The sequence below is a fragment of the Sinohyriopsis cumingii genome, chromosome 9 (assembly GCF_028554795.1).
Source record: "Sinohyriopsis cumingii isolate HCF-2022 chromosome 9, ASM2855479v2, whole genome shotgun sequence".
Classification (NCBI taxonomy): domain Eukaryota; kingdom Metazoa; phylum Mollusca; class Bivalvia; order Unionida; family Unionidae; genus Sinohyriopsis; species Sinohyriopsis cumingii.
The window spans coordinates 29,919,611-29,931,876 of record NC_142969.1 but is presented as its reverse complement, the minus strand read 5'-3'; the positions used below and the strand labels follow the sequence as shown (position 1 = coordinate 29,931,876).

At 35.7% G+C, this 12,266-nt stretch overlaps 2 protein-coding genes across 3 annotated transcripts in view; both read left to right on the top strand.

The window, feature by feature from the left end:
* LOC149791475 (uncharacterized) overlaps nucleotides 1–12,266 on the top strand; it is a 201,556-nt gene that overhangs the window by 104,475 nt on the left and 84,815 nt on the right. The window lies entirely within an intron of this gene.
* The window catches only part of LOC149791477 (uncharacterized), an 82,467-nt gene that overhangs the window by 344 nt on the left and 69,857 nt on the right, over nucleotides 1–12,266 (top strand). The window lies entirely within an intron of this gene.

Genomic DNA, 12,266 nt, shown 5'->3' with positions numbered 1-12,266 from the left:
CAGATGTAAATACAAATTCAACATATAAGCTAGGAGGTATACTTTCAAATAGCATGTATTGTATTTAGATATTGCATTTGGAGAGGGTTGAAAGGCATGTAAATTATACACGTTACATCGTAAAAACACCATGATCAGGTATCATTCCAATAAAATGTCTTTGGTACACCAGCTTATGCCAACCTCCACACTTAACGACATTCTCGTTCAGTATGCACTTCACTGACCCAGCAAAACAACGCCACTGTCTGCACATATTATTTGACCCACGAGCCAGTTAAGTTTCAAGTTGTCATTACTTTCACACGTAGGTTGAGATGAAATGTCATATCTTCCATGCAAGAATTATACAAAATTGCAGTGCACTATATACTGACTTGTGGTCTAAGTGGTTAGAGCATGCCCCTCTGATGCGGGAGGTCGTGGGTTCGAACCCCTCCCAAGTCATAACATGGACTTATAAAGCTGGTCCTAGCAGCTGCGTCGCGTGGCGCTCATTAAGAGGTTAGTGTTACGACTGGTAGGCCTGGTGCATCAGGATAATGAGACTGGGCAGTACATAATGATTCATGTCTGACACATGATGGCCTAGAGGTAGACATCCCTATAAACTGCCACACTGCAGACATCGTAGATATATGACCCAAATTGTTAAAGGTACATAACAAATCCAAAAACGCACTCCAATATATTAACTTATTCATTACCATGTAATTCAGTCATCAATATCTCCTCTTGGAGAGGTACGTGGAATTCCATGATTGGGACAACCTGTAACTGCAGTGACGATCAATGTTGGGTCTATTTCTAAATCTTAATCACCTACTTTTACCCGCTACTTTTGACCTGAAACTTCAAGGATTAGTTAGCTCAGATATCTAGTGACAAGCAAAAACGTGTCCGAGTCAAAACGTACCCAGGTCAAAACCTATCCAAACCGAAATGTGCGCAAGTTAAAACGTACCCAAGACAAATCGTACCCGAACCGAAATGTACCATAGTTAAAACGTACCCAAATGTATAAAGCCTACCCCAACATCCAACACGCTGAGGTTCAGACAGTTACTGTTTTAGTTTTATGTTTTGACAGTTCTTCTCAATACGAATAAGCATAGGTGTTTTTATATTGCTTTTGTTTTGGTCACTATAGAAAAGATGCCTTTAATAATGTAACAACATTACAGACCTAATTTGTAACGTGTTTATAGCGGTTTAACATTTTGTTATCGAAAATACGATTTTCCTCAGCGGCGCAATTGGTTTCTGGACCATTCCTAAACAAGCCAAATCATGATTCGCGTGTAAATGAGTTGTCTCAATCTTAAGGGTTGTGTACCGATGATAGTATTACACCATGTATTTGGGACCTATGTCATCTGAACACAGAAGAAGCTTTACATTGTAAGTAATTCTAACTTATACGAGTATTTAGATTACTTTATCGAAATTGCTCCTAGGTAAAAATGTTTCACAAACTACCCCATAGATAGCCAATTAAAGCTTGGGTTTTTTAATGTTTAAAACGTCAGTAAAATTTCACAGAGTGCAAACAATTTAAGACTATTATGAAACAGCCCCTACATATTTACATTAGATTACATGCACAGATGTCCTCGCACCGTAGTGGTTATGTATTCTACCCATAGTAAGTACCATTTGCGAATTCGAGGCAAATTCGAGGCCAATATGTGCCATTAGATGACGTTCAAACCACCTCAGTTATTTACGAAATGAGACTTGACCAAGATGTAGCTTGAGTATCAAACCATATTCTTCAGTAGTAACTTTATGGTTAATCTAAAGGTCAGCCTAATCATAGAAATGTCTGGTAGTCCGAATATATTGCAGTTTCTGCGAAGAAATTTCCGGCGAACAAAACTGTACGATATACACACCCCTAAACATTAGGTGGCATATTTTTGTAAGGCAAAAATAGCTGAGGTTGTCCGAATGAGTGATTATTCATGTCACGGTAGAGTAAACTCAACTTTACAATAACAGTTTTAAGGGGTATTTTAAAATACAATAAATGAATTGTACTTAGTCATACTAAGTTATATTTTAGAAATTAAAACAATTAGATGTTGGTACAGTGTCTGTTGACTAAATGCATTTACCTACATGTAACCACAATAGTGTAATCTAGATACTCGTATTAGATTTATTTTCAATGTATATTTCCTACTGTGCTTATTTGAAGCCATATACACAGGGTAATGGTCAAAGGAGATACATAAATGATAAGGAAGGAGATTACACTTTGCCACTGCTATGTAGATCGTTCTCGAAAGTTTCCCAAACAGCGTAAAAGCCTGTGTATCGTTTAAATAATGAATATAAAGTGGGAGTCACTAAATGACTATTTTAGGGAAATTCACAAAAATATCGTGGGCTAAATGTATTTGATGAACGTAGAACATCGAATATATTGTTACAAAAATATACAATGGAAACACTGTTTCAATAGAAAACACTTAAATAGTTTATTTATTATATCAAGAGTCCCATTCTCCTCCACTTATTAATACATAAAAGAGGTACTCCCTATATTTGTTGTATAGATACCTAAGCTGGTACTATATCCATAGCCGAATCAACCATACCGCCCGCGACGGCTGTAGCTAATATCGTGGGTGAAGTAATTAGACCCCGACAGCTGCAAAATCTGATATAATTGCAGAAAAATGATAATAACAAAATTTTTTCGAGCGTTGGGACTAAACGACAACGGACTATTAATATAGTGTCAATGTGACAAATTGGCCAGTGCCGTGGACAGAAGCTCTTAATTAAACTCTAGTGAGAAAGTTAACATTTCATACATTTATCGAATTAACAAAAAATATTGTCTTCTTTTAGTAAACTGCACACAGATTCAAATATACATAGATTTCGCGAAACATTTTATATCATCTGTTGCAAACAAGCATGTTATATTACTTAATCAGGGCCGTATTTTGCGATCTAAAATCTGTGTCGTAAAAGTCTCGTTTGGTCGGTCCACCAAAACACACCTCATGTACACATTTCCTTTTAATGATTGGTCGGCTGTTTTGGCGAGCATGCATGTAGGTGTGTGGCGGAATTGCTTCGATAAATGTATAAATGAGGTCAATATTCCATTCAACAAAAGTTAATTGGCGGAGCCAGAATCGGATACCAGCAAATAAAGCCATTGTTTATGGATAGAATAAAAATTGAGAATCTGTGTTTTAAATCTAGCATTGCCTTTCTCTGTCATAATGATGCGGTAAAGCTGATGAGATAATGCAAATTTAGTTGAATACAAACTTGTGTATTTCTCCATAACAAACACGTGATTTAATGAATTTTCATTCCGTAGTAACAGTCTTGTTAATGGGAATCTCTCTGATATCATCACTGAATGCAGCCTACAGATATTCATCGGAAACTATGAAGGGAGTCTTGTTATGTTTCAATCATCTATTCATCATTTACATTCTCTTGTCAATGATGTTGCATCAGTTATCTGTAAACAAATACATTTTATATCTTGATACTATGTGTAATGACTTTATGACACTCGAGAAATTATTTAAAATCTGTGAAAAGGTAGAAATATGTCATAGTATAGCTATTTGCATATTATTTATACTGTGCTAACTTTTTTATTATTTTCTTCTCTACTAAATTTGGTTTAATATGTTAGTATTCTCATAACATTGAAGGTAGAAGACTTGTTTGGAACATGATCCACATACTCTCATTATCGACCAGTACAGCAAAATTGTTCTAGAAACTTCCATTCTGAACATTATATACCATCAAATTTCTTCTAATAATTTACAAATAAGCTTACAATCTCATATGTCAGCTACTCCCTATCATCGTTATCGCCAATTCTATAATATCGCTAGCTCGATCACTCGAACTCGCCATATGATCTCGCGTACTCGTCCTATCGCCTATCACCTTTACCTCTCAAAGCGAAACTGGTTTACTCAGACGCATCCTCTCCAAACAGTTCTAATTAGTGTCGCTGCTTGATAAATATTGAACGATTTTGGAATTCCATCATTGTGCGCTTTTGCTCAAGGGTACGGGGATTGGTGTGCAAACGCGCAAACGGAGAATGACTAGAACCGTAAATCGTGAACCTGGGTTCGATACAGAGTGGGTGATGCACCAGGCGTTTATATATATATATATATATATATATATATATATATATATATATATATATATATATATATATATATATATGCATACACAGAGCGAGAGAAAAATACACACATAAATACATACGTACATAAATAGTGGAAAGTACTACCTCTGACCTGTATGATAATATTTTCCTCAACATATAATTTTAATTTCACTCTATATTATCACTCATTCTCCTGTAGGGTCGGTGGATAGCACGTTCCGCTGTGTATGGTGTACATTTCTAACTCTCTATATTAATGTATATCTCTGTCATTTGTGGGGGAAGCTTTACTTTAAGGGATATACGGCTTGATTCTTTTGTACGCGCATTTCTTGTTTTTATGTCAAGAGCACCCATTGATGTAGGCACGCCCATACATATCAATGTTTCAGCTACTTAAGTTAAGGCATATATTTAGAGCTCACAACAACAAGGACGTGAAATGAGAATATTACAAAACATGTTAGATATTGTGACTTCGGTGGAGACTTATAGAAGGCACATAACAAACTGACCTCATAAGGCCGAGTTCTGTTATCACTCTTCAACAAATATTTATGCACATTACGATGCATCCAGTTGAGTAAACTATATGGATGGATTGTACTATAACACTCTACTGTAACACTAGAATGTAAATAGAATACAAACAGTATAAACCACTGGTCTCTGTCTATATATCTTTCTATATCGCGTTGTCTATGTCTGTCTCACTCTTTATTTCTCTCTTTCTCTCTCTCTCTCTCTCTCTCTCTGTCTCTCTCTCTCTCTCTCACACACACACACACAAACACGCATACACATACACATACACACACGCATACACATACACATTGCACACATGTAAACACAGATTAAGTATTTACGCAAAGAAGAAAAATTTATACCGAACAGATAAAGCATGGTTATTTGATTGAAACGTTATCTTGTTACCTAGCCACAAGTATTATGTTAGGAGGGCCTTAACTTCTAAAAAAGTGTGAACATTATACGATCTACAATTCCGGTAATAAAAGCGCAAAAAGGCTTGCTCTACAAGCATGTAACTGAAATTTCCTTAGTTAACGACCTGTTAGAGCAATCTCCTTCCTCGTGATGTATGTAAACAATATCAATACTAGCATAGAGCGTTTGTCGCCTGAGCTACCCTCGATCTGAGTTATCATTAACGTTTGTGGGAAAATTCTCCTAGAAAAGATAAAACGCAAACAATAACAATACTAGAGTTCCTAGCTAACGTCTAAACATTTCTATTTTTCTACGGCATTCTGGGAATCCCTTGCAAAGTAAGGTGAAACCAAGGGCAGGCGTTTCTACAGGTGAATGTCTGATTTCATTTACTATGAAAATGATACGATCGCTCAATCACTAATATTCAGATTAACCCTGAAGTCTTTACATAAAATATACGCGTAATTTATACTATCATGTTTAGTGTCTGACCTATCTTATGATCTAAAATACAAAGAGTTATTCAAACTTGTACATCGAAAACCAGACGCTTTCATGATTTTAATGATTTTGTGTTCATGTTTCAAAATGTTTACTTACAATACCTGTTTTAATATTATTGTCTGTATTACTTACAGTCTCGTGTATTATGCTAAGAGTTTTTCTGTAGAGAAAGGACTCTACGCTATGTCGGAAAATGTGTTGTCCTGACCCAATTGCTGTATTAATATTTTAACAAGATATGTGTATGATAAACTAATTTTAATGGCAGTGTCGTTTTGAGGAAAAGTGAGATTGCAGCCTGTGGTGCAGTTGGCTTCTGGGGGGGGGGGGGGCGGGATCTGTCAAGCCACAATATCAACCTTTCCTGCCGCCTCAGTTGTTACAGCGTCCGCCTCGGATGCAGGTTGTCGAGGGTTCGAACCACGGCCGAGACATACCAAACACTTATAAAAATGGTATAAGCATTTGTGGCATATGGCTTACTATATACACAGCAGACGCTATAGGCTGCAATTTATTACAACGGATATGAGTTCCTACTTTATACTACGAAACTTTCCAATAAGTAAAATATATAACAAATATCTTTTTGCTTAATTTCTTAAAAGTTGGAAAATTCAAAACAGTTCACACCTATTTGAAAGAAGTCATTTAAATATACAGGTGCGTACCTGCACAATTGGTCATTTAGTCTTTTTTTTTGGGGGGGGGCACCAGACAGATGCCCCCATTTCCAAAAAAAGTTAAAAGTATTTTATGTTTGTGTGTTTCCCCCTCAGATATGTTGTATGTTTTATTTAAACAGAATTTAATATCAAAAATTTAATTTTAGAATTTTTGATGGGGTATTTATTTTTCCTTAGTGTTATCTTCAGGGTTGTTCGTTTGAGCCTGGTTTTCCACCTTGCTCGAAGTTCCTTCCCTTAGAAGTTTTTGTGACCTTTGCTAGAGGTCGCCTAAATTTCAGTGTTTGCTATGTGTAATGGTGCTATATTGTGTGTATGCTATATTTTCTGTATGCTTGAGACAGCAAGTATAGATCAAGTGTTTTTCCCAGTTGTATTTCTTCCTAATAATTTGGATTTAGGATCAGTTATAATATATTATGTAATTTTACATTAATTTATTTTCGATTGAGAATTCTGGCGATGGAACGGTGAGATATCTTAGTTTATAAAAAATTATTCTATTATTTTATTCGAGTGGTAATATGTGTCATTCCTCGTATAAATTGCTAGGAATAGAGATAGAGAGGTTGCGCTCGATTCAAGGTCCACACTTCTTTATTCTCATTGTATTTCTCCTGGATCGAGTAAGGCTTCCTTTTATTATATAATTAAACTATTTCTTTAGAAAAGATCCAAAATTATTTATGAAACTACAAGATTGTAGACTGGTCAACCATACAGTACGGGTGCTGTATAGTTTAAGACATAGCAAGAGTCAGTAGGGTATTAACTATGTGTTATCCTGTGCTTGTATTTATGTCTCTGTTTTGTCTGTTTATGTTCTACATGGGGTATTTTTCTAAGACTTTTATGGGCCTGTCCACTTCACTTAGCGCCATACGACTTAGCTCTATGATGTCATCGCCTTGTACTTTCCCCATATAGATTTCCTGTATCTTCGTATATTTTGATCAATGAGGTTTCAAAGGCAGTTGAGAATTGTATTTGATTAAGGTTCATTATGTACAGTACATTTTCAAATTATGAAAGAAATTTATTTTATATAAAAATTTACACAATTTTTTTATTTTATTTTAAAAATTTGGAATTAGATCCTATGATCAGGCTCGGATCACATCCGGGTCAGGGGATGAGTTGGAGGCTCTGGCATGCGCACTGGCAGTATTATCCACCTAATGGGGAGCAAACCCCCATCCCCCTCCATATTGTGATCCCCAATTCTTTTATATATTACCCCTTATCTCCCTATCACAATTATCTGCCCGCATGCCCTCATGGTGTCTACTATACATTCAATGATTTTATATAAATTTTTCGTATTAAAATCTCCATCCATGTACAGTATATTTTCCTTTCGATATTTCCCTCTTTTACATATTTCCTCTATTACTCTCAGTCTGCATGTTTTCCTACTCTCGCACTGTATCATTGTGTGGAATTTACTAAATGGGGCGTTTATACACAGTGGACATTTTGGCGATACTCTGACCATGTGCCGTCTCACTGCCACCTCTCCTGTCAACCATACATTATGCATGTATTTCAAGCAGAGGCTTTGGATTTTTAGGAAGCCTAATTTGTTTCAGTGCCCCCATGCTCTATTCCAGTTTGTCTCTATATTATCCTGTTCTACTTTGCATTTAGTCTTTTTAGTTACTTCTTCTCTAATGTATCTATATGTTAGTTTTTCCTCTTGATCCTATAAGCTTTTAACATCCCTATATTTAGTTAGTATTTCCTCTATATGTCTAAATTTTATTGGTATTTCTAAAAAAAATACAAGTTTGTTATTTTAATATATGTCCCCCCCCCCCCGTTCCTCATTGTGAAGCCAAACCAGTAAATATATATTCCCTCCCATGGTGATTGTTGTACTGTTTTAATTTTTTTAAATCTGTTTAAGATGTTTGCATACTTTATCAAATTGGGGCTGGAGAGTGCTAATCCCCCCTCTTGTGCTCTATATAGCGTTTCTTTCTTTACGTAGTGAGTCTTAAAATCCCATACGTAGTCAATAATCCCATTATCTAATTTGTGCAAATTCTTATCTTCTATGTCAATAGATTTGGTAATAAAGTTTATATTCGCGTACATGTAGGTTATGGCCACTTGGGCCCGTTCCATTAGACATAATGGCGTAAGTGCCCAGGTATTCACATTCGCTTCTAGCATCTTTTTCATATGTACATAGTTTTCTTGTTATTCTCGTATCCCAAAATAAATACACAATGCTTTCACTCTTTCTTTAAGTATGGGCGAAGTCCTGAGTGATTTCCCCTCATGTTCCCTATTTTTAGTATTTCGGTTTTTTCATGATTGGTTATAGACCCATAGGCTTTACCAAATTTTTCAAATTCTTTCTCTTTGTGCTTAAAGGAATTTTGGTCTTTTATAAAGTTCGTACAATCGTCTGCATGCCTTAGCCTTTTTATTTCGTCTTTTATATTTGGAACTTTAATACCTTCAATCTTCCTATTTAGTCTTATTCCTATAATTAGAATTTCAATTGATATTACATATAATAGCATAGATAGTGGGCAACCTTGCCTTACTGATCTTTTAATATCAAATTTTTCCGTTTAGCTCCATTCACCTGTACGCTTGCAATTATTTTGTTGTACAGTATTTTGGTCCATTTTTTAAGTTGCTCCAAAACTAAATGTTTTAAATACCTTTTATATGTAGTACTGTTCCAATTTGTCAAATGCTCTTTCCTGTATATAATATATTATGGTTTTTATGCTTAGTATGTTGTTCTGTATATCTCTTCCTTTTCCCTCACATGTTTGGTTTGTATTTACTATTTTATCCATTCCTTGTTTAATTCTTTCCGCTAACGATTTACTTAGAATTTTATAATCAGTATTTAGGAGAGAGATGGGAATCCAATTTTTTAGGTCTTCCCTATGTCCCTTTCCCTTATAGATTAGAGTTAGTATTCCCTCCCACGTTGTTTTCGTCATTGTGTCATTCCTCAAGAAAATGTTATTATATAACCATTCTAGGATCAGTGACAATTCACCACTGAATTTTATGTAGAAATCCGTGGTGAGTCCCTCTCCACCTCGGGATTTTCCTTTTGTTTGTTTGTTTATACTCCTTATTATTTCCTCTGTCGAGATGAAATCAACACATAAGATTGTATGTTCTGGTGAGATCATTTCGCATTCTATCCCTTTTAAATATTCATCCATCGTTGTGTTATCTAGTTCCTGTGATGTATATAACTCCTTGTATAGTATTTCAATAAAATCAAGGATTTCATTTTTTTCTCCTAATTTATTTCTTATCTCTAATTTTTAGCTTTTCTATACATGTTTCTCCCCCTCTCCTTAGTTCTTCCCTTTTGTATAGTCCTTCCCCTTATTATATATCTTTGTAAATTTCCCAGCCCTTATCTCTCTTCCCCTATTGTCTTCCTCTATACGTTTATTTAGCTTATCTTTTAGTATTTTCCCCATCTCTTCTCCTACCCCTTAAACTAATTGTCCTCTTATCTCCTCTTTCTCCATTCTCTGTTTTTCTCTCCTTAAAAGTTGCCACACACACCCCTTATATCATTCCCTTTAAAATCATTTAAAACAAGAATACCACTTAATTTCTCTTCACATAAAGTTATCAGGTTTTTGTTGAACTTTTTGTGAGTCTCTTGTATAAATATTATGTCATAATTGGTTTCCATGAATAATTTCGTAAGTTTTTCTTTGTTTATTCTATTTACATTAATATAAGCTATACAGAAGTTCTTTACTTCTATTTTTCCTATTTCTTCCAGGTTGCCGCATTATGGTTATATCTCTATTATTGTATTGTATAGGTTATTTAAAATGTGGAATGTTATATTTGATTTTAGATAATTTTCTTTTCCTTTAGGGGCCACTGAATCCCCCCTTAACATACTTTCTGTTTTTGGAGTTTCTTCTTCAGTCGTGATACTTTTAGTTTTTTAGATAGATATTATATTTGTTGTCTTTTCTGTTTCTAATTCCGTTTCCATGTCCGTCGTTTGCCTGGTGTCGCTCTCGTATTCTGTACCTGACTCGTATTCCGTACCTGACCTACATTCATCTTCGCTATCCTCATTACTGTCGTTTGTCATATCCGGGTCACTTTCTGTCTCAACGTCGCTCTCTTGGTTTTGTTTTAGTTTTTTCATTGTCTTAATCTGTGCTTCGTTCTTGTTGTCTGCAGTCTGCGGGGTGTCATTCTCTGTCTCATTTATAACACTCCCCTGTGACGAGCTTGATCCTGATAAAGCTTACCTTTATATGTGTTTTTTCTTATTCATTGGTGTGGAGGTCAAGGGTTGTAGCCCTGACATGTCCAAATTCCTTCTTTCTATCTCCTCTACCCCCTTTTCTAATTTGTTCCCTTCTTCTTGTAGTGGAGAAAATCTGATTGATATTACTATTTGCCCCTGTTTAAAAGGTGTTGGAATTTTGCCCGTTCTATTGGGGCTCAGTATATTTTCCCATTCGGGAGTTATTTGAGAGGTGTCCTTACTAATTTCAGAGAGATCTAGGCTTGATATTGTGGTCCAATCTTTGGATTCTACCCTCTCTTTCTCTACGTCAATTTCTTTGTTTTCATCTTCTCTTTCACTGTCGTTTCTAATTTCCTCAACGCATTTACCTATCTGTGTTTGTATGTCATTATTCATGACTTGGTTTTGTGGAATATTTGCCGTTATGCCAACGTAGGTGGATGTTGCAGGCGGGTTTTTGCATTATTTAGGGCTATGCCCTGTTTGTCCACATTTTGGGCATTTTATGTCCCATTCACTGCCCCAATACCAGCTCTTAAACCTGAATCCCATCATGTAAAAGAATGTCGGTTATCTTCCTTGCATCGTCTTTTGCTACTGATACTATCCTGTCCCCTGATTTAATACCTTCAAATCCCCATATTGTTGCCATTTTAGAGTATTTGACCTTAGTTTTGAGTTTCCCTTCTATTTTGTTTACGATATCAAAGGTTTATATCTCTAGAGGTAGGCCGGAGATGAATACCTCTACCTCTATCACCCTCATAAAGCGTTTTGCTGTCTTCACCATTGCCTGTTTTCCTTGCACTTCCAGTATAGGAGTGTCTAAGAAGGGTTTGTCCATTTGCTTTGGGTATAGGATATATTTAATAAATCCTGCATTTTGGAACTCGTCAATATTTCCCACATCTAGACCACTTACGTTTAGTGCTGTGAGAATGTCAGACTGCCTCGGTGCAACTGTAACGTTCCGGAAGTCTAGAATATGACACACCGGGGGGTGGAAAGTTAATAGCATACTGTCCTCTATTCTGGTCTGGAAGTACGCGCTCAGCTTTGATCCACTTGGTTGCGTATGTACTCCCCCAGTCCCAATTTGATTTTCCTGATTCATTGTATTTTGAATACTGGTCAATTATCGTTTGTAATGAAGTGAGGTCTCACACTATTATCTGATTACTATGTAAAAAAAGACACAAAATATTTAATGAAAATAGGGGTAAGCTATGTCAATGCTACCGTGATTTATGTTTATCCCCTATGTCAATGCTACCATGATTTATGTTTATCCACTCTACACCTATTCAGAAATGATTTAAGCCTCGAAGGATAAACAACCATTGAATACAAAATGTAATAAACAAAACTAGTATGGTTCCCTATAGGGGAATGCAATTAATAATGATAAGAAAAAATATGTAATGAATGCTCTGTAACAATCGCTAGTCAAACTAGTAAGTTGCCTGTCGAATTGACTGATCGATCCTTTGCTTGTGAGTATTCCTCAGTGCTTTGCAAAAACAGACTGTACTTCTCAACAAGAAGTATAAGGTTATTTATTCAAGCCACAATGGTAAGTAATCTTACCGGTGAGTAACCTCAACTTTATTACAACGTGCTTAAGGGGTATATTAAATATGAATATGATTATTTTGGACTTTGTCAATTTTTGATGAAGTTTAGGAAACAA